We start from the raw sequence: 24,743 nt of genomic DNA, 5'->3' as shown, positions 1-24,743 counted from the left end.
AAACAGTATACCTGTTTATTTTCCAGTTAGATTCTTAAGCAAAATGGGTAAGTTTGTGAAAAAATGAAGTATACAACCAGTGTATCAATTGGTAAAAAGACAAGACTGTAAATTATGGTTTTACTGCACTGGATGGAAAGCCGCAGTGCGTTGTATGCTTTCAAGTCCTTTTCGATGAAAGCATGTAGCCATCAAAATTAATTTGACACTAGGAACTAAACACCTGGATCATAAAAAACAACCCATGGGAATTTTTTGAAAGAAAATTACGTACTTTGAGAAATAAACAGCTTCTATTTGTAAATCAAACTGTATTGATAAAAATACACTTGAAGCATCGTATTTCATAGAATTAAGAGTAGCTAAGATATCCAAACCTTCAAACTGTTGCAGAAAACCTCATATTGCCTGCTGCAATTGATGTTGTCAGTGTTATAATAGCCATAGAAGTAGCAAAAAAAATGAAAAAAATGTATTTTTCGAGCAACACAATATAAAAGTGAATCGATGAGATGGCTTCCAATGTTTCAGATAATTCAGCAAGTGTGTCCTAGTGAATTTTTTAATATTTGATTTGATGAATCAATAGATGTGGCAAACATTTCTCAGTTATTATGGTGTATGAAATATAAAAGTGATAAAGTATGATCAATCAAAGAAAATATGTTGGTTTACTAATCAATATCTGGTTTTGCAAAACGAAAATTTCTTTTTGATGTTTTTTATGAAGCTACTAAAAACTACAACATAGATTGGACAAAACGTATTGCAGTATGTAGTGATAGAACAAAGGTTATAACAGGAAAGAACAATGGATTTGTGAAAAATTGAAAGATCGTGTTATACCAAGGGTGGAATGGATACACTGAAAATCTCAAACAAATTCTTTGTAAAGCTATTAAAAATCGTTAATTTTATTAAAAGTCAGCTGTTACAGAATAGACTGTTTGCTAAACTATGCGATGAAATGGGCGAAAAGAAAAAATCTCTTCTTTTCGTTTATCACAGAGGAAAGTGTTAACCTAGTTATTGGAATTGCAAGATGAATTAATAATATTTTTCCAGCATAAATGTTTTCTAGGACAATGTTTTTAAAGAATATGTATATGTTGCTGTTGGCTTACAAGCAGATTTATTTTCACATTTAAATGACTTGAATGTGAATTTACAAGGATGTGATAAAAACATTTTATTAATGACAGACAAAGTTCATGCTTTGATTAAGAAGCTTGATATCTGGATTATTCGCCTTCAAAGCAAAAATTTTGATGTTTCCAGTCATGATTATTGAGAAATTTAGAAAAATTTGGATGAAGAAGACACTATTATTTACAAAGTTTGGATAGCATGAAGATGTATTTGAGTGAGCCAAAAATTCAGTAAGAACATTTTTCAGAAGATTAAAATGATTTTCAAAGAGATGGGTACTGAATTCATTTAGTGAAAATGTTGTTGCACTTCTTAATTTATCAGTTCAGAAAAATATCTGACAATAAAACATTGCAACTACAATTCACATTTGAAGATTTGGATACATTTTGGCTTCTCATTGAAATGTAGTCACAGAATCATTGAAAATATTAATCCCTTTCACCACATCTTACCTCTGTGTAAAGGATTTTTCAACTATGGTTGCGCTAAGAACTAAATATTGGAATTATCTTTTATCATCTTAAATCAATTTGCTTTTGTATATTTCTAACATAGCTCCATGTATGGAGAAACTTTTAAATGAAAAACAAACGCAACCATTTCATTAATTTATATTCTTTACCTGTGTAAGTAAAATATATGTACCTAATAAATGATTTTTTTTCATCAAATGATTTCATTGTTGTTTACATATAAAGTTGAAGGCTAATTTTGCAACCCCTCTTTCATATCACTGTGAGTCCCTGGTTGAGAAATGCTGATCTAGAATCAAGAGTTACAAATTCTAAAGTAAGGACTCTAAGATAGAGACAGTTAATGTAAAGTGTTCTTCTAACTGAAGATTAACAGTCAGTTTTCTGTCAAAGTATTATTAATTAGTTAATATCTTTTTAGATTATCTTCTGCTGTGAAAGAACACTTCTGAAAAAATTTACTTCATCTTCCCAGTTTATGAAAATTATTACGGACGCACTGGGGTAGTTTTGAAAATCTTTTGGGAAACAGTACTGTTAGTGTGATTACAGTAGGTCTCAAATCCAAACAAAGGAGTGATTACTGGAAAGGGATGCAGCCCTATAGAGAACGGTACACTGAAATTACATTTGATTGCATATAGATCTCACCTTCTTAGATGTGATTCAGTATGTGAGTTTTTAAGTGTTATCTGATACATCTATCATTCATGTACATGTTTACTTCAGTACTTGAGAACTCCAGTATATATCATTCTTAAATGGATTTCTAGCTATGAATTATTCAGCAAAAAGGCTTCCACTTAGTTGTCTTTCATGGACTATGTAGTATTTTCAAATACACATGTCTTGTGAAATTTCTACAGATTTCAGTCTGTAATAGGATCAATGAGCAGTTTATAAATTTTCAGTTGTCTGCGAGCTGCAAAATATTTTAGTATATTACCTTGGCATGGAATACCCCATTAACTTATTACAGATTAATTTTTAACAATAGGGTGCACTAAAAAATGTACGTATTTTTAATGTAACATATGATGTTCTGATATGTCCACTAGGCAACTTTGATATAACAGTTCTTTAAATTCAAAATGATCACACATTATCCAGTATTGTGATAGAAACTCAAAGCAGTACCAAGATTTAGGTGCCAGTTTGAATTTAAATGACTGAAATTTAAATTTGATTAGGTTAACAAAGGAATCCTAACTTTCTCCTGGATTGATCATTATTTTATATTCAATTTTGAGCTCTTTACACTTCTGCCTGATAATTAACTTCATTTTAATGTTTATTTTAAATTTAAATACATACTTTCATGATAGGTTCATTTATCATCAGTTTCCATTACATTTTCATATGGTATTATTCAGGGTATTTGTGTTTTTTAGATGATTATTAAGTAATCCTTGATACATTTCAATGTTCACTTTAATGGAAGTAAATTCACTGCAGATTATTAAGTAAACAAAGAGGTTATTTCATTTTTTTGTCACTATGATAAATGCTGAGTTACAAAATATTATGATTGATCCAGATTGATTAATTTAATCTTTTTCTTTGAGATGTATTTTGATAGTATGTGGTTATATGTTATGTTGCCATATTAGATTTTATGCACTTTCATAACTGGTAGTTTTCAACAGGGATATACCTTTTACAAGCCACTTTGCACATTTTTTGTGTGTTTGAATAACATGATCAAAATTCTCAAAATGGCATATGTCATACATACACTTGTATATATAAATGTAGTTAAATAAACCACCTAGTACAGGATATTTAGTTAAGGTATATCTTATCTTAATTTTTCATGAAGTACTTTCACAAGATCGCACATCCTCAATCATGATTGAAATAATTTCCTCATTGCATAATAAAAATCTTAAAATAAAAATACTAAAATAATGAAAACTGAGTATTAATTTGTACGAGTGCTGCTATCTGTTGCATTTTTTTTATAAAAACGTCTTTTCAAACGCTGTCAGTTATCAAATTGAAATTTTGTTTTGTATTTATAGGTAAATAATATTTTTCTAATATATTTAATTTTGTCATCTTTATTAATTTCTAATACTTCTAAATTTGGGTTAATATCAGAAATAGAATGTTTATTGTCATATTAGATAAACCTTTTTTTTTCCTGTTTAGCCTTCGGTAACTACCGTTTAGATAATTCTTCAGAGGATGAATGAGGATGATATGTATGAGTGTAAATGAAGTGTAGTCTTGTACATTCTCAGTTCGACCGTACCTGAGATGTGTGGTTAATTGAAACCCAACCACCAAAGAACACCGGTATCCACGATCTAGTATTCAAATCCATGTAAAAATATCTGGCTTTACTAGGACTTGAACGCTGTAACTCTCGACTTCCAAATCAGCTGATTTGGGAAGACGCGTTTAACCACTAGACCAACCCGGTGGGTATATTAGATAAACCTAATTTATTATTTTTGTGATTTCTATAACATTCAAGAAATCAAGTGATAAAGGATCTGTTTGTTATTCCTATATAATAGCATCACAATCATTACATTTAAATTTATAAATTCCATATTGTTTATTTTATTATTATTTTTGTTTTTTTAAATATTTTATTATGTGGTTATTAGCTTTGTATGTTGGTTTAAATATTTTTTTATTGTAAGGTTTAGTAATGTTTCCAATAATATTATTAGTGTATAAATAATTTACATATATTTTCTCACTTTTTTGTCTTATTATGTACTGATTGTAAGGTAATTAAATGTTATTGTGTTTTTATAGTTATCTTTTATACTTATTATTAATTAAAGTAGTATCATTTCCATTTTCAAGCACTATATGTTTATTTCATTATTTAACTAATCATATTTATATATGTGTTAATTTTATGAGGCCAAGGGTGATTTGATTTTTTATGAATTGTTATATTATTATTATAGACGTAAGTTTTCTAATGCTGATGTTTCAGTTTGATTGCCCTTGTTTATTTTGATATTGACTTCAAAATAATTTAACATTCTATTATTATCTATTTCAAATGTGAATTTTAAATTTTCATCAAATAATATTTAACAAATTAAATTCTTATAATGAGAGTTATATTAATATCATAGTGACATACAAAATGTCACTATGATAAATACAGAGTTACAAAAATTATTTTTTTATGATTGGTCTAGCTTGAATACTGAGGTTTAATCTTTTTCTTTGAGATGCAGCTAATTTAATTTTGCTCATTCAGCTGAACTCTCTTACCCTCACCCACACTCTCTCTCCTTTATTTATATATATATATATATATAGGATATATATAAAAGTTGTTTTCTTCTCTGACATTTTTAACGAAACATTGAAATTCTACTAAAAGAAAAATAATTTTTTGAAAGAGAAAAAAGTACAATGAAAACATGTTTTAGCTATTGTAAATATTGTGAATATCTGACAGAACACCTGATTCTTTGTGGCAGAGACCAAAGTAAAGTATTATACCAAAAAATTATATTACATGTGAAATTGGAAATTGAATTATAATGTAGAAGTTCTTTTTTAATAGAGATGATATATTTTTTACTTCAAACAGTAGTTTATTTATTAAATTACACGAACCTTTTCCTTTTTTTTAATGAATTCTGCGACATTAAAAAGAAAAAACTGTTGCTTTGTAATATACTTTCACTTTTTTTTATTTAAATGTAGTCAACGGTACAGCAATTTATCAGTGTTGTACGTTGAATATCAGAATATGGTATCACTATATGAATTAAAACTTTTTTATGCGTATATACGAAAAGGATACAAGAAAGTAACAAAGGTTTAGAATTTTTCACTAACAATGTATTGGGTTTTGATCAATTAACTTTTCTTTTTTTTTAATTAATATCTGTAGGCTTACGTATTTCTTTATATTTTATACAATTTTTAGTAAAAAAATAATATAATTGATTTCCCTTTGATCTAAATGCTTATGTATATATATATATACATAAGCATTTAGATGTACTAGCGGACCCGACAGATGTTGTCCTGACGCGACATTATTCTGTAATAAATGCACACACATAAATATAAGTAACTTAATTAAGTTAAAATTAGCAGGAATGTGTTCTAAATTTCATTAAAATGACTATTAATATGATATTATCAGTTTGTGATTGTTGTATTATTGTAATGGGTTTATTGATTAATTATGTGTACTATGATTAATATTTATTTTCACTAAATATTGAGATGTCCGATGAAAATTGAATTAAAATTAATAAAATTAATAATTAGTCGTAAAATTAATAATTAGTTTATTAATAAATTTTCATCCACATTACTACTAATTTTCACTTAGCATCATTCTAAAAAAGTACCTACTACATACTTTTTTTTTTTTTTATTTAATAATGTTGATGTTTCATAAACATGTAACAACTTAATTAATCAATTAATAAAAAAATTTCACTGTAAAAAAGCAACGTAGTTAAAATTTTAGTAGAACTTTTTATAAAATGATCAGCTAAAACATTATAAATTATTTTTTTTTAAATATAATTTAAACTATATTATAAGTAACTTATATTTTAATTTTATAAATGTTATAATTTATTTTACAAACTTAAATTTTAATTTGGAAGAGCTGTTCAATACTTCATAAGTTGCATAGAATCAAATGAGAACTGACAATTTAAATTTGTAGGTTAAGTTGATTGTTATTGAATGCACGTGTATATATCATTAAAATTCATGAAAAATTATGTAAAATACTCACTTCAATACTGCACCTTAGAAATTTGCACAATGTACATTTTTTAATTAAACTTTAAAACGTTATTTCAATAAATAATAATATAATATAATATTCTCAATAAGCGCGCAATTCTAGCAGACTCGGCAATGCTTCGCTATTGCTAGATCTGAGTATACATACAGATTAAATGACAATTGAAAGTTTCAATTTAAGAAAATGTAACCTTTCACTTTATAAAAGTCAGAATGTAAATAAATCCAAATGGCAAAACAACAGCGCTACCTATCGGATTTAATTCACACCACTCTCTAATTACAGTATTCGGTGGAAAATAATTTTTTAACCAAAAGTGTTGTAGCTGCAAAATCATTACAATTAATACTGAATATTAAGAAACTTGCAAAACATTACGGAACCTTATAAAATTTCACCTTTAACTTTATAAAATTCAGAATGCAAATAAATCCAATTGTCAGAATAGCACTACCTATCGGATTTAATTCAAACTATTCTCTAAACACAGTAGTCCGTTAAAAATACGAATTTTAATGTAAGAACAACACTAAGCTACGAAGCAAGTAACTGATATGCGAAAAAGCAACAAAATAAAGAAAATTCCTAGAATCCGATCGCAGCACCAACTACCGGGTTTCACTGATAAACCAAAAATTTAAAAAAAACTTCTAAAACGCGATCGCAGCTCTGCCTACCGGACCCAATTGTGAACCTTAACCATCCCAAGATCAACAACACATATATAAATTAAAAAAAACATTTTCACTTCAATACTGTACCTTACAAATTTGCACAATGTATATTTTTTTAATTACACTTTAAAACGTTATTCAATAAATAATAATATAATATTTCTCAATACGCGCACAATTCTAAACGCGATCGCAGTGCTGCCTACTAAATCACAATCAGTTGTGATTTTGTTTACATTGGCAACGGCTATACGGGCTCTTTGTGATTGGTCGTTGTGTTTGACAGCGGCCATCTTGCATTGATCTGATTGGTTTTCCTTTGTTTACATTTCCATCTGATTTATTAGCCTCTTATTTATTAAAAAACTGTTTTCTCGCGATTTTTTGTAACACAATAATAACACAAAATTACGAAATATTTTTCTCAATTTGATCGCAGCACCAACTGTCGGGACAAATTAAAATTAAAATAGAATATTATTGAATATTCGATACTGCGATGGTAGCGCAGTCTGCCGGATCCAATGTAAAACATTCCAAAATCAACTACTACTTATAAATAAAAAATCCCCTTGAACACACACAAAAATTTCATCAAAATCAGTCCAGCCGTTTAGGAGGAGTTCACCTTCAAACACACGCACACAAAAATATATATATAAAGATATACTTAATATTATATTTTAACTTTTAACTTAGTTTTACTTAAAAAAGTTTTATTAAAAAATAATTTTTGTAAAGTATGAGTACAAATACGTATGAAGATTATGAAATATATAATTGTAAAAGTTTATTTCAAAGAAATATAACTCGAGTCAAAAACTGTCTTACCATGTTTACAAACCTGTTTTCATGCTTTCATTGACAGATCAATCAGTAGACTTACTTGCCGAAAAAAAAAAACTCTGGAGTGCATTTGCTAATTACATACCCCTATCGGTATGCTTTTGGCTAGAATTAACGTAACAGAAATATCAAGGGGGCAAACCAATATGATTTCTTGTAATAAAAATTGTCAGAGAAATTTGGAAAAGTAATTTTTTGTACCTTAACTTCCTCATTTATGCATGTGGATATCAAATAACATCAAAAATGTTCCGTAGAGTGACTATTTAGTATTAAGCACTGATATCTAATAAAGCTGGCCAAGTTTTGCAGAATTAAAATATCGTCATAGCTCCAGTTATCAATCTTTACCCTTTACCGCATTATATGAGGTTTCTGTGAAAAAATTAGAATTAAATACATTTCACCTTTCATAGTATCTTTTAAAATCTTCATTAATAGGAGAAAAGAGATTAAATACGATATTTATTTCTTTTATTTTAATCTTTGGATTGTTCGGACTTTTTTACAATTATTACATTGAGTAGAAAAAATGAGAGTATGATTTTCTATATTTCTCATTTTCCTTATAAACGTTGGAAAAATTCCACAACATGACAACAGCACACTGTAAGAAAAAGATGGTGGTTCTACTAGAAACTTTCAAACGACAGACAATGAAAAAAAATCTTCATTTAATTCCACGCTAAAAAAATATTCTCATTCGAATTTAATTATATATTAGTTAAAAATAAAAAATAAATAAGTTCAAACTATTATAATTTTCTAACAAACCGATGTAAAAAAGTTATATACATAAAATTAATGTCTAATCTTTTATGAATTATATTTCAGTTCCATAAAACACTAATTAATTGTTTTATTAAACAGTTCAATATATGTTAAAATATGATTTTTTGTTATCTCTATCAAATTTCAGGTTGTTTTAGCGATGACAGACATTTTAAAAATTGTTATCTTCGTTCGTAGGTATTGTATCAAAATGTTTTCACTGTAACAATTAACAACTAAATATAATTCATCGTCATTTGTACATTTGATGAGCGGTTGAAAAAAAGGGTGGGGAGGTTAATGAAAAAATTGATTTAAAAACAATCAGTCATATTGCATCTCACTGTAACAAAGCTTACTTTTATACTTATAGTCACTGTATGTTGAAAAGGAAATATTTTATGGATTTCTTTTAAAGGTAAAATATTTTTAAAATTAAAAAATCTGATGTGGATACCACATGAATTCCTTGTATGCCTATTAAATTGCATACACACATTTTTTGCTGCACTTCATTTAAATTTATTTCATTTGAAAGTGAGATAGATACGATCCTTCAATTCTTTGGAGGATCGGCTAAAGTGGACACTTAAACAATTGTTAAAATATTAGTTATTAACATCCATTTATACAATTATTAATTCAACAATCTTACCTGAAATATTAGGATGTAGTAAAAGTCCCTTTATTACTCTTTAAATAAATATAAGTCTTATCTAATACTATGTTATTTTTTTATTATTATGATTTAAGCATCAACAAAATGAAAACAAAAACGAATAATCAGATGTTTCACCAAATCTGACGTGGACACCACATGACTTCCTTGTACGCAAGGAAGTCATTAAATTAAATTACTTATACACATTTTTAAAAGTATAAAATGTTATTTCACTAATAACTTCTGATTTCTTTACTTTTTTTTTATTTTGTTTTTTTTTTTTTTGTTTTTATTGTTATTATCGTAATATTATTTATTGTATTTTTTTTACAATCGGAGGTTAATAATTATTAATAAATCAATATATTTAAATTATTTTGTAGATTACTCCGTAGATTCGGAGTAACAGTACAAGGTGAAAAGATAAAGATGCTACGATTTGCTGATGATATATTAATTCTAGCCGAGAGTAAAAAGGATTTAGAAGAAACAATGAACGGCATAGATGAAGTCCTACGCAAGAACTATCGCATGAAAATAAACAAGAACAAAACAAAAGTAATGAAATGTAGTAGAAATAGCAAAGATGGACCACTGAATGTGAAAATAGGAGGAGAAAAGATTATGGAGGTAGAAGAGTTTTGTTATTTGGCAAGTAGAATTACTAAAGATGGACGAAGCAGGAGCGATATAAAATGCCGAATAGCACAAGCTAAACGAGCCTTCAGTAAGAAATATAATTTGTTTACATCAAACATTAATTTAAATGTCAGGAAAAGATTTTTGAAAGTGTATGTTTGGAGTATGATTGTATGTTTGGAGTAAGTGTTTGGAGTGAAACTTAGGCAATCGGAGTATCTAAGAAGAAAAGAAGCTTTTGAAATGTAATGCTATAGGAGAATGTTAAACATCAGATGGGTGGATAAAGTGACAAATGAAGAGGTATTGCGGCAAATAGATGAAGAAAGAAGCATTTGGAAAAATATATTAAAAGTAGATACAGACTTATAGGCAACATACTAAGGCATCCTGGAATAGTCGCTTTAATATTGGAAGGACAGGTAGAAGGAAAAAGTTGTGTAGGCAGGCCACGTTTGGAATATGTAAAACAAATTGTTAGGGATGTAGGATGTAGAGGGTATACTGAAATGAAACGACTAGCACTAGATAGGGAATCTTGGAGAGCTGCATCAAACTAGTCAAATGACGGAAGACAAAAAAAAAAATCAAATTAAAAAAAAAGTTAAAAAAGAAAAAGGAAAAAAAGGAAGAAAATATTTCAAACCAAAAATAATAAGCAGGAGAAAATGTTGCAAACAAAAAAAGAATAAAAACATTAAGAGATGATAAATATAAAGAGAAAGAAAATGTTAAAACCAAAGAAAGAATAAAAATATTAAGAGAAGATGATAAATATAAAATGGAAGAAAACGATAAGACCAAGGAAAAAATAAAAAGATTAAGAGAGGATGATGAATATAAAGAGAGAGAATATTTGAAAGTAGAGAACGTTTACACAAATTAAGATCAGAAGAATTATATCAAATCAAAGAGTGTTTAATGAAGAAGAGAATCTTATTGAGTTATCTCGCGACAACAGTCTGAAAGCAAAATTTGGCAGCTTGGAGCTGACAGAATTTTGGATTTCAATGAAAAATGGATATCCCCTTCTAAGTGAAAGGCTCAGCGGATTTTAATTCCAATTTCGACGTCGTATTTGTGCGAAGCTGGGTTTTCGGCGGTCGCTGTAATAAAAGTCAAGTATAGAGCAAAAATCAACGTGGAAAAGGAAATGAGGGTGGCTGTGTCCAGTTTAATTCCACGATTTGAGAAAATGTGCAGTGATTTGAAGACTCACCCGTTATATTAATAATTGATTTAATGTTAATAAATAAAAAAAGTTAAATAATAAAGATACGTGAGTTTTATATATTTTTATCTCTTACTTACGAGTAGTCATAATTTTTCTTAGGATAGGGCGACATGGAAAATTTTTAATTGAAAAAGGGCGCCACGGCTCGGAAAAGTTTGGCAACCACTGCCTCATTGTATGTATTGTTCTTCTGAGGGTCTATAAAATTAGAAAATAATACGATTCTACATTATAAGTTTCAATTAATATTAAATAATCAGATGTTTCACCAAATCTATTATATATACGCGTATGTAATAATGCCTATTAAATTACATATACACATTTTTAAAAGTACATAAAATTTTATTTCATTAATAACTTCTAATTTTTTTATTTTTTTTTTATTGTTAATATTGAATAATTACATATTGTAAAACTTTTTTTTACAATCACGGGCAATTAATTATTGATAAATCAATAAATTTAAGTTTAAAAGAAGATTGAAAAAAGGAAATGAAGATCAATATTTTGATCTTCATTTCATTCATTCAAAGGACGAAAATCGCGTATTTTAATCTCTCACTGTTTTTCTGGAAATATAAATACGCATTTCTTGTAATATACCGAGTTCTTTACTAAGTAATGTAAAACAGAACAAGCGTTACCTGAAGCATATTCTGATTTTGTATTTTTGTTAATATTCATTATAATATTATGGAAACCAAAGATCAGGTATATTCTTCCACTGATCGGCCGGTAGTGTAGTATACGGTGTTATATTATACTGAATACTAGCATAACTTTTCTGAATAAAGAAGGAACTTACCAGAGAGTGGTAAAATCAGACTTCAATCACTTATTATTTTTCATTAGAATATTTTATCTTTAAGCTATCTTAATGAAATATGTTAAATAAATATGTATAATAGATGTCTTCATTAAGAAAGTATGCCTACTATAATGAATTTATTTACAGGTTTACTGACGGTCGAACTTACATGAATATTTGAATGTTGCTTTATTGAAAATACATTATAAATATTAATTATTGTTATGACTCCTTTTATTAATTAAATATATGAATATACGCTCTATTGAATCAAGTTATTTCATTATGACCTCGACACTATAATTAATTACACAGCGATAAACAATTTATAATTAATAATTGTTTTCGTAAAAGTGCTGCCGTTACAACAATGCAATCCATTATACGTTTAGGAAAAGAGGGGCAACAAGGAGAGACACCAAAGGAGGCACTAATATTCTTTGTTTTAAGTTGTCTTAAATAAACAACTCTTGTGGAAAACATTATTTTGCATATTTTTCACCAATTAAAATGTTAATTATGTCTTAAATAAGAAAGGCCTTTCATTCGCAGTAATATGAATAATTTTCGGATTGATGAAAAATATCCATTGCGAAATTTTTTCGGCCATAAATAATTTCTATATGCATGCTGTGAATGAAGTAGAATGTAAGATATCTATTTTTGTGATTGAGTTTTTAAAATGTGGCAAGACATTCTTTGACGGCATGATTGCAAGTTATCGGTGTTAAAAAATAAATTCGAACCACATAATACGCTCCTGAGATGCTGTCACATGACAGGGACTCGTGTCGTTCTCCCTAACTCAGACTTTCCTATCACATAAAACCCAAGTTATAAAGCTCCTGTAGGATGTAACTTTGCTTTACGTCTGTTACGTCGTTATATGATGATGCAGAATGCTGTAAATGTTTATAGCAACTTATATTTGCAACTTACATCTGGGAGATCACAACATACATTTTTCATTGCATGTGTTTCCTGCAAATTAAAAAAAAAAAATTTGCCGACTTCCAGGAAAGTCCGACAAATGTGGGCTATTTCTGATCCACGGCTTACACACACATACATACACAATTTAATTAAAAATATTTATCGTTTTATTTAAATAAAATATTTTTTCGTTTATTTAATTCAATGATTCTAACAAAAGCGCGCCCGCATACCGTATTTAATTCACGTGGATGTAGCGGTACTAGCAGCGACGGTCGGCACTAACTAAGCTAATATAATTTCACAACTTACATAGAACAAATTTCGCTTGAACGATCCGCAGGCTGGTGTAGCAACGAGGCTTAGCGAACTAGGTACCGAGTCAACCCGGCGATCGAGTTCGAGACCCATCCAGATCATGTTTTTTTTTTTACTCTTTAAATATTACTCATTTATTCAATTCTACCGCTCACCTGTCACATCACAACATAGCAGATGACTACAACAACTGTACGTCAGTGCTACCAACCTTTGAAATATTAACTAAATAAAATAAAATAAATAATTAATATTTAAAGTGTAAAAAATAATTTGGAATTATTAAAGAATACTTCTGTGGAATTTCAATTTCCCGGTCCAAGATGACGAGGGAAAAGGGAATTTCCCTCAGATAAAAAAGGAAATTCCAAGATGGCGGACTGCGACACTAGCACTCCTTGTGGTTACAGGGAATACTACTGACGCAGTATGCACACTAGTCACTAGTTAAGATCATGTTTTGGTGTGGGGGTGCGATTTTGCAAAATGTTTTTGCAAACATTGTTACATTTTAATTGTTAACAAATCTGTATAAGAAAAATATGATGGTAATTAGGCGAAATCTCGAGATCTGAGGGTGATCTTGCTATACACCCTCAGCCCCTTGACCTTTTAAGTTGAAAATCTAATGGCATCAATGGCCAAATATAGAAGTAATCTGACCAAGTTTGGTCAAAATCGGTCCAATAGTTCTGGAGATATGAAGTGATCTAGAGGCCAACACCGAAGACACACACACGTACATACGAACATTAACATCTGGAAAATTTCCAACCGGTTTTTAGATTTGTTTTCGTTACGTGTCAAAATATCAAGATCGGTGAAAACCTTATATTGGATCGATATGGCCAAAATTGGATCGATTACAATACTTTCCCTTCTAAAGCTAGAGTTAGAGCTCTGTTATAGCGCTACCTAGACGAGAAAGTAAAATTTATAATAATAAAACTGAAACGAAAACTATTAGATAATAGTTTTCGTTTTCATTGTTACACCCATCTGGATGTAACAGAATATTTTTCACTTAACATCTGACTTTCATTTTTTTGAATTTTAACAAATTCGAGTATCATAGGGATTTAGTGGTAGTATAAATAGTTAAATAAATGATTTTATGATTTTTAATTTAAAATATGAAAGAAGGGAACATTTTTTGTGCTTATGAGAACGGCGCTATACTGACAGGATTAAAAAAATTGAGAAGCTTGTAAAAGTGTATCTCACAAGTTTGTTTAAACAGTTAAGTCTATTTATTGTACGACAAATATTATTAACCAAAGAACTATTACTTTTTAACTGATATATGCAATTATTAATCTGCTTATTCCAATTAGTAGATATTGTTAATTAATAGCAACATTTATCAGCAGAATGATAACTAATATTAAATGAAAAGCACATGTACTTATTATCAAACTTATTTCATAAATCTGTTGCATTTTAACCGTTGTAAATACGGTAAGAGCATAGGCCTACACAATTCATGTCACGATTATGGCGACTGCAGATTTTGAATCGTACAGATTAAATCTTTGTCACAAAAATGCGTAATTAAAAATTATCGTTATTTTATTTATAGAGGTTATAAATATTGAATTATTACTGTACGGTTGTGAATTTGTCTTAATTGTTAGTGTTCGTGGCACTGAATTAAATCGTTATCGATGAAAAATTCGTCCAAATTTACTACGCCAACGTTTTCCTTGTTAAAAAAAATTCTATATTATTAAAAATTATATATATTTAATATTATTAAAATTATTATATATTTTTAAAAATTATTATATTTCAGATTGTTTGCACGTGTTAATTTATTACTGGAATTCTTTTATCATTTATTTATATTCTTTTTTTCCATCTTATAAAGATTGTATAAAGACAATTTATACTGAAAAACTATTATTTAACATCGAGGTTTTCATTTTAAAAACTAATCTACTGAGTAATTAATTGAAATTATGTTTTCAGTTCATAGGAAAGAGCATCGTTTACCATGAAAGATATATTAGTATTATATAATACAAAATTGTTTCTGAATCTCTACAACAATCGAAATCCGTGGGAAATTCTGATTTAAAATAAATAAATTCTCATTTACCTTTTCATCCCATTAGCGGTATGAAATTCCTTAAAAATAATCTCTTTGTGTCGAATATATCAATAAATAAATACATCATCAAATGATAAGAATTCAGTCGTCGTTTGCAAAAGTCTCTTAACGAAAGGCATCAGATTTTAAAAATTCTCTCTCAGAAAATAAATTAATTCTTTTTGCTACATTTCAGCCAAAGCGTCCATATAGAAATTGCTTAAGGCTAAAAAGATTGTCGCATTGCCAATTTTTATATCAGCCCGAACGTATTTACAATGTTGGGAATGAGAGGCGTCTCTAAATAAAAATTAATATTTAATCATTCTATTATTCTTCTCGGTATATTAGTAAAGAACAAACAGAATTTCATCGCTTTCTCACTTTAGTAGTTCATCGCTTTAGTAGTAAATACGATTAAAGTAAAACAACTCGTCTGACGTTTTTAATAAAACCAAATTTTATGTAAACGTCTAAGTAATTTTTTAAAGGTTATATTTACGTTACAATTTTACTAAAGTAAAATATACCCACAGAAATGTTTTCTATAAGAATAGTAAATTTTAAAGCAAACGGTTATAGTTACGATAGTAACTTTATAAATACAGTTATTAATTATGTTGTTCATTGCTGTACCATTAATTGAAGCGTCGAGGTCAAAATGAAATAAATTCAAAAATCGTATAGACATGTATTTAATTAATAAAAAAATGTATTAACAATAATTAATGACGTATTTTCAATTAAGTAATAATCAAATACCATATTACGAGTATATGGCAAGCAATAAATAGGCGTATGAATAAATTCGTAACAATGCGCGTAATTTCGCGATGAAAGATTTGTAGTTTCTGAACTCCTACAATGTAGTCTGTTCCATTAAGAAAAAGAAAAAACGTCAGGTTATAAATTTATAACATATTTATAAGCCCCCCGCTCTCTCTCTCTCTCTCTCTCGCTCTCTCTCTCTCTGTGTGTGTGTGTGTGGACGGGCGCGCGCGCTCAGACACTCTTAGGAATTGATTTTTATGTTCTTAAACAGCTACATTGTCGGCGTGAATATTTACCTGGTTATTAAATTAATTACCAAAAAGCTTTCTGCTTTTTGGTAATTATAGTTCACCCTATCGTAATTAATTTAACGCTTTAATTATCTTGTCTGATGAAACGAATTCTGCTAACAAGGAAATTTCGAATACACAGTGTTAAAATAGGATCTTCAATTTTGAAAATGACAAATGTTAAGAGTGTATTACAATCTGTGCAACGCCCGCACATTACATGAGTAGGCTTCTACAAAAAATAAAAAAAAAACATTTACTCCCCTCTTATATTATAACTTCCTAGAACAAACCTCTACATCAAAATAAATGGCGTGTTGTAACTTCAGACATGTTCGATAAAGAGAAATGACAGTCCAGGGATGGGAAATATTTTATGATATCGTATTGGCATTTAAGAGAGTCGACGGAAATAGAAGAGAAATAATCTAGGATAGTACCTGATAGTCCCTCTTGAGAGACGTGCATCACGGATAGGACAGCATGTGCATTTTATCAGCAGCTCAGTCAATCGATATTTTATTCCTCTCCAAACACTAACACACTGTATAGACGTTTCTAATTGTCATTGCACTCCAGTTTTCTATTTCCACATTTCTACCTTTGTCTCAGTCTCTTGCTTTCGTCAATTACTAGTTTCCTACCCGTTCCCATTACATCTTGTACATCGATTAACACACTCGTTCGTAGGTCTCACTATCAAACGCCTTCTAGTAAAACGCCTCAACTAAATCATACTTTAAAGCAAAGCCGACTTAAATTGTAAAATGTTCGATCACAGTTATCTGTAATGAAAATAATGTCATTGAAGGTCTTTTCGTTTGCCATTAAAGTTTTACGAGCTAAAAATTACAGATCAAAATTTTTAATTTAATTTCGGCTTACTTTATTGAAATTTCAAATTAATTGGTTTAAAACATTGACTTGTTTAAACAATATTATTCACATACGCCTTAAACTGACAAACATCATTCACAATATATTTTTTCGTAAATAAAAATTCAGGAGTGCATTGATTCTTGATTATCAAAAGACTTTGACTTACTTTGTTAAAGGAGTAATTTCCTAAAGTCTTAAACAAATATATTCTGAATCGGTTAAAGTTTCTGGAATTGAAAATATAACGATCCAATTCTTTTTTAGTTCAGATTATTGACACTTTAAAAAAAACGTTAATTTTTGTGTAATAATTTTTATGAGTACGGAACAGTGAATTAAATTAATGATGCATCTGTACAAAAAGCTCAATTTTGATTCTAAATTATCATAAGACGTTATTATTAGTGAATAGTCTGTTTTGATCAGTTAATTTACGATTTAATTACTAATATTTATTCCTAATTTTTTTTTTATTGCAGCTTAAGTTGAGAAGCTAATCGTAAGGTAGCACTGGTCGTGTAGAATTGTTCCAAGGCTGCTGTTGGGTTAATCTAATTATTTCTAGACGAATTATTTTGTGGTTCAACACCACAGTATTAGACTATTTGCTCGTAAGAAAGGAATAGCTTTTTACAAACTGAATTTATCGAAAATTTTTTAAATTGTCACTTTTATACAATATTTAGCTCTAAACTATTAAAAACATTGTGGCAAATGTTCTAAATGTGATTTGAATCAACTTTTGATTATATGGTGTTTTACGAGTATGTGGAAAGTTATGAATAAATGTATCGTGATTGGCTAGTTTAATTTCATTATAGCAGAGAGCATGTTAAATAAATATGATCGTATATTTATAAAATGTAATAACTTCATTTTAAAAGTTTCATTTTAATAATTTTATTCAAATTTTTTTATCAGCGGTTGTTACCAGTGATATAATTAGATGAAACTTCCTAATTGAATTCAGGATGACGTAAAATATTGACGATAACATTAAACTTTGGTTGAGAAAATCCTGTACCTACCTCAGTTACTTCTGAATATGAATAGCGAATTTCGATAACTTTTCCCAGAAATTTATATAAAAATATTGTATGGAACAAACAGTTAATAATTACCAACCTGTAAACAGTCCAGAGTATTACTAAACCTCAGATTTTAGAATATTGGTGTTTTATTTCTTACTGTGGAGTAACTTTTCCTAGAATTGATTTGGTTTTTCCAATTGAAAAGATATAATATAAAAAGAACCGGTGTACACAAAAAACGAAATCCTCTATTAGTTTGACTAATAAAGCCAAAAGAACGTTTGACTTGTTCCGATCAGGGCATTTACGACCACTAAATTTCATACTCAAAGATTAAAGAATTAGATGGGCTATAACCAGTTACAAAGGTTCATGACAAATTATTACAAATAGAGCAATAAAATCTACAATATTTGATATCGGCTGATCACAGATTTGTGTCTCCAGTCGGATAACGAGGTTTTATCTTTCAGAATGATCGAATTAATTAGATGAGTTAAAATTAATAGTTGCCAAACAAAGAATAATATTGACTCAATATAATTTTTTAGAGAAATCGGAGCAGTACCTGATGTACAGGGGTAATTTACACTTAGGTAAACGTATCACGACTAAGTATGCTTTTTTTGTAGGTGGTAAAGCTAAATTCATGAAGAATATTTCATCTTTGTTGCCTGCCTTGAAAATTAATCGTATTGCACTTAATTTCGTTTTAAAAACTAAACCTCTATTAAACAGATAAAGAACAAGAAAGAAGAAAAGAAGAAGAAGTTAGCGTAAAAAACTCAATTTTTAAGTTTTTATTTAATACAAATTATAAAACATTTCCTTGGTCACTTACTCTTCACTTAATTCAGGGTTGCGATTTTAATTTTTCGTATTCTCCGTTCAGTTTGGATTAATTAGTCTAATTTAATGTTCTGTGATTACTACCTAGATTGTTGTTTATAGTATTACTTATTTATTATTCTATGAATCCTTGATTTTATTACGAGTTCCTCCTTTCTGTTAATCCAGAGGTGATTTGTGTTTTGTAGAGATGGGAAAATTGGTTACGTGGCTGCCAGCTATCAACAATATTTAATACCAATTATTATGGGATAAAACTATCTCCAATTACCACGACAAATTATTGCTAGTGACAGCTCTTTGCCGAGTTCGTATGTGGAATCTCAATGTGCATACGTTGAACCAAAGCTTTTAATTAGGTTTATGCTGTCAGCATGTGTACAATCCATTTCTGCGTTATGTAATTATCATTTTGCGGAATTATTTCCGCTCTCTACTAGTACTTCAACTCATCTCTATTTTTATATCCACTTATTTTTATTCCTGTCATAACTGCAAGACTTCACTGCGGTCGTTTGGTTGCAAACGATATAAAAAAAATATATATTCCCACGTCCCACATGTTACTTTTTAAAGATACAAACTAATTTTTATTTAATCTTATAATCTTTTGCTAAGTAGAGTGTAACAATACGTAACAGCTTTCATAACACTAAATGAAGAAAATTTAACTCAATATTTCATAAGAAAATAAATAAAATCAATTGTAACATAAAAATAGGGTAGGTGAACGACTAGTCAACTACTACAGAAGAAAAGTGCCTAACACTCTTTTTTATAATTTTAAATTTAAATGTTAATTTAAATCTATTTTCATTTAGATTAGTTTTTTAAAATTATTATAGTGATTTAAACCTCTAATTGAATAGAAATTTACAGTATTGTAGAAAAATAATTATTTTTATCTGAGACTTTGCAATTAACATACAATAGATTTATGTAAAGATTGTTTCTTTTTAATTTATTTATTAACAGATGCAATGTTCTTATTATATATATATCATAAGTGAAATTGCATTATTATTATTATTGCGTGCGTATCAATATATTGTTTCGTTATTAGCCTTTGACAGTTGTAAGTAATGTTATACTGCAAATTTTTTTTCTTTCATCAGTGTACTATTTACATTGTAAACGGTATTAGTGTTACAGTTTCCAAGCAAAGGTCAAATTCTAAATAAATTTTTTATACCATTTTTATAAATGTAAGGAAAAGTATTTGACTCTAATGATATTAAAGATTGAAAATAAAAAATATTTACTTCAGAAGAAAATTTATAAAGTTTTAAAGCATGTTTTTTTTACAAAAGTTTCGAACCCTTACAATACTGTCTTGCAAGTATTTTATTACTTTTAATTACGTAAATAATGCTTGGGTAAAGAATTTATTTTTTACGGTCATTTTGAACAAATTAAACATTAATAATCTCATCATACATTTTCTTAACAGATTCGGTTCTCCTTTATGTTTCAAGGAAAAATATTTCTCGTTTTTTTGAGGTTTTAACTTAGTATTTACATTATTCTCAGCACTTTTGGTTAACTTTCAGCACTTCTAATTTAAAATTAATTTTCTGTTGCTTTTGATTCAATATCCCCATACAATTTCTACCACGTAAAACTTTTAATAATCTATTCTTTTAACAGGAGAAATAAAGTAAATAATCTTTAAGCTAGTTTAATAATTAAGTCGATATTTATATTACGAAGATTCTTAGCTTTTTTTTTACTTCCTTGTACAAAGTAAAGGTATTATGATCGAGAAAAATTTCGGTTTTCAGATTTCAACAGAAATATCCATTTTGATCATCCCTGAATCCATTTTGACTAGTTTCGGTGTGACGTCTGTACGTATGTATGTATCTCGCATAACTCAAAAACAATTAGCCGTAGGATGTTGAAATTTTGGATTTAGGACTGTTATAACATGTAGTTGTGCACCTCCCCTTTTGATTGCAATCGACTGAACCAAAAGTGTTAAAAAAAAAATCAAAATCTAAAAATATTGGATTTTGGACTTTTCCTTAACTGCAGTAATAAGCCCTCATTGAGAGCTTTTCAACGACAGATCAAAAGTGGTACTTATTTTCATTGGTTCCAGATTTATAGCCAAATAAAATTTTAATTAATGAAATATTTGGATCTTACAAGGGAAAGCACATCAGGGGAATCAGACTTCATCTACTTTTTTTAATTTATTTTTTCAACTTTTTTTTAATCTAAATATATTAATTAATTAATATTTATTAACCGTAATTGTAAAAAAAAGTTTTATAATAAATAATTCAAGAATAGTAATAAAAAAAAATATGATAAAAAATCAGAAGATATTAGTGAAATAAAATTTTATATACTTTCCAAAATGTGTATATATAATTTAATAGGCACTATTACATATGCGTACATGTAATAGATTTTGTGAATCAGCTGATTATTTAATATTAATCGAAAATTATAATTTATAATTGTATTATTTTTTATTTTAATTTCTGTTAAATTTTATTTAATTATTCTGGAATTTCTGTTTAATTTTATCTACGTTAAAGTTAACGACAGAGTGACTGAAAACTAGACCCTCACAAGAACAACATATACACTGAGGCATACATGCCCGATAATAATAATGTGCAAAAAAATCTTATATTTTAGTTCATTACTCTGATATCGTCGGACATTATACTCCCTAATTCGGAGTCGATCATCATTTCTTTTATTCGTTTTTGTTACCAATCATTTAATCGGTTTTTGGTTTGACATAATTCTTCTGATCTTAATATGTGTACACGTTCTCTAGTTTTCAAATTTTCTCTCTTTATATTCATCATCTGCTCTTAATTTTTTTATTCTTCTTTGGTTTTAACATTTTCTTCCTCTATATATTTATCAACTTCTCTTAATTTTTTTATTCTTCCCTTATTCTTAACATTTTCTTCCTTTTCATATTCATCTTCTTGTCGTTTTTTTGAGATATATTTCTTCATGTTATCTTTCGTTTTCCTGTATGATTGTTTCCTCTTCATTTTTGGTTATTCACTAAATAATTCAATAATAAAAACTGAATATTTTACACCGTAAGGTCGAAATTAACATTTGTAACCAGTATACAGGAGTTCACTCAACGGAATCGTTTAATTATTATTAACTTTTATGTATATGACACACCAGAAATCTTAAACTTTTGTTTATCAGCAACACACGAAGATACGAATAATACTGATACAGTATTACGAGTAATAAAGGGACTTTTACTCTATCTTAATATTTCACGTATGACTGTTGAATTAATGATTACATAAATATTTGATGTTAATAAAACCAAAACATTTCTGTAACCCATTGTCACCACATGTGACAAATGTCCAGTCTTATTAACCCCCAAACTAAAATAGGGTGAATTTACTGGTACTGACATTAGGAAATCTCTAAAAGATGGTAATTTTAAGAAAAAAATTATTAAAGTTGCAGAAAAAGAAGCCTGGAGAGCCTTTAACGACGTAGTAACCAAGTTTCTGGACAATAAGAAGGATCCGAGCTTCAAAACAATTGTTGAGAACATGCTACAGAAGTAAAAATATTTAGGCTGTCTAAGCTTGAAAGTTCACTTCCTAAATTCACATCTGGACTATTTTCCTGAAAATCTGGGTCCCGTTAGTGAAGAGATAGGCGGGTGAGAGATTTCATCAGGATACGAAAGAACTGGAAAGGAAGTGTCAAGGAAAATGGACTACTACGGTGATAGCAGACTACTGCTGGATGTTACAGATGAACCCTATAAAGAACATAGAAGAAATATGCGAAGCAGAATATAAGCCGTCTAAAGAAACTTCGACGCATGGAATAAAGTTGTAAGCATTCTACATTCTTCGTCATTAAGGATGGTAGAAGAGGGGGAGTAGTTTCCAAAGACATGACGAACCTGATAAAAATTAATTAAATAAATAAATATAGATTAATTAAAAATGTACTGTAATAGAAATTTGGTTTATTTTTGGCAATTTTCATTAGAAATTAAGAGGTCAATGACCTCTTAATTTCGTATAAGTCAAAAATATGAATATGTTGTATTAATTTATTATAAAAAAATTGTTTTATGTTTAATTTATTGTATCACATTTTCACACTTTTTCAACTTTTTACAAATTTAGAAATTTGCAAAAACTCCTGACATGATGGAAAAAATGAAGGTTGTTTTCTGGTTCAGCGCTAAAATATACATAAGAATCAATTGTCAAAAAGTAAAAAACATAACCATCGGTAGCTTGTATTATTAAAAGTCTTACAATTATAAAATAAAGACCAAGCGATCTATTACCATTACTTAAAACATGAGATTAAGAAACAATTGATAAATGAGATGAAAGTAATTATCACGAGAGAAATTTTAATGAACATATTTCATTACAAATGTAGTAAACTAGATGATGAAATTTAGCGCAAAAATCTTAATGCAATATTTTCATTTTTATGTTTCAGTATAGTTTCTCTCCAGAAGAAAATATATATATTAAATGAGTCGCATAAAATTGATTTATATATTTTTTTTGTAATTTTTTATAAGTAATATAATCATCTAATATAATTATATAGCCACAGTATTTCAAAGATGTACTTTTTCTTATTTTCAGATAAGAAACTGGACCTTAAGATAATGCATTAACCTTGAATTCATTGAAGATATTTTGTTCTTGGATTCGGTAAGTATAAGTTATATTTTCTGTATGACAGTATATTTATATGTCGATAAAAAACTGAGTAAACCATAAAATCGCGCGCGTGCACACACAATTTTTAAATTTATTTATTTTTTCTTAAGTCACGATATCTAGCAAACCGGTTACAGTTACTTTTGGTTATGAAAGATTTGGTCGGAACTTTAAAGAAATCAAAATTTCATAACAAGATAAGAGTAGATTAACAAGAATTTCAAGATACTAGTATATTTTTATAAACATAAAGCAATGAAAATTGTTGGCTTCTGCATACCGCATTAAAATAAAAATATCAAAAAAAAATTCGTCTAAGAAAAGCATATCATCATATTCAAGTAACTCTACATTACAATATCCATCATTCACATCATTAATATAATGTAATCCGTTCAATCGGATAACCATATCTACTAGGTATAATGTGCATCGCATGTCAAGTACTATTAGCGATCCTTTATGTTGGTAATGATTTTCACTTATAAATGTATAATTATTAATGTACTTATTAATGTAAAATATATAATACATTATATATTATACATTAAACATATGAAGTGACATTTTTCAGTTGTAAGTTGCAGTTTGACTGGCTTAGCATAGTAGTGTACGATATATCACATAATAGGTACAGTGAATATGACCATGAAAAATCACTCTGTACTTCTCACTTTTAGAATATGGTTGGAATTAGATACCAGTCATCATCCTTCAGCATGATTACACCTATGACCCCTCTCTCTTTTTTCTGTTTAGCGTCCGGAACCACCGGAAGGTATTACTTTAGAGAATGAATGAGGATGATATGTACGAATTTAAATACATTCATACGTACCTATTATAGTGCATATGTACATGTGCAG

At 28.5% G+C, this 24,743-nt stretch overlaps 1 protein-coding gene across 2 annotated transcripts in view; it reads left to right on the top strand.

Annotated features, from left to right (window-relative positions):
• The window catches only part of LOC142329797 (dual 3',5'-cyclic-AMP and -GMP phosphodiesterase 11-like), a 623,752-nt gene that overhangs the window by 171,074 nt on the left and 427,935 nt on the right, over positions 1-24,743 (top strand). For both annotated transcript variants that reach the window (XM_075374625.1, XM_075374633.1), the window contains exon 2: positions 23,800-23,868. The gene's annotated coding sequence lies outside the window, so the exon portion shown is untranslated. The remainder of the gene's footprint in view (positions 1-23,799; positions 23,869-24,743) is intronic.

This window comes from Lycorma delicatula, chromosome 1, assembly GCF_047948215.1.
Source record: "Lycorma delicatula isolate Av1 chromosome 1, ASM4794821v1, whole genome shotgun sequence".
Lineage (NCBI taxonomy): Eukaryota > Metazoa > Arthropoda > Insecta > Hemiptera > Fulgoridae > Lycorma > Lycorma delicatula.
The sequence above is the reverse complement of the archived record's forward strand: the minus strand, read 5'-3'. Positions and strand labels throughout refer to the sequence as shown.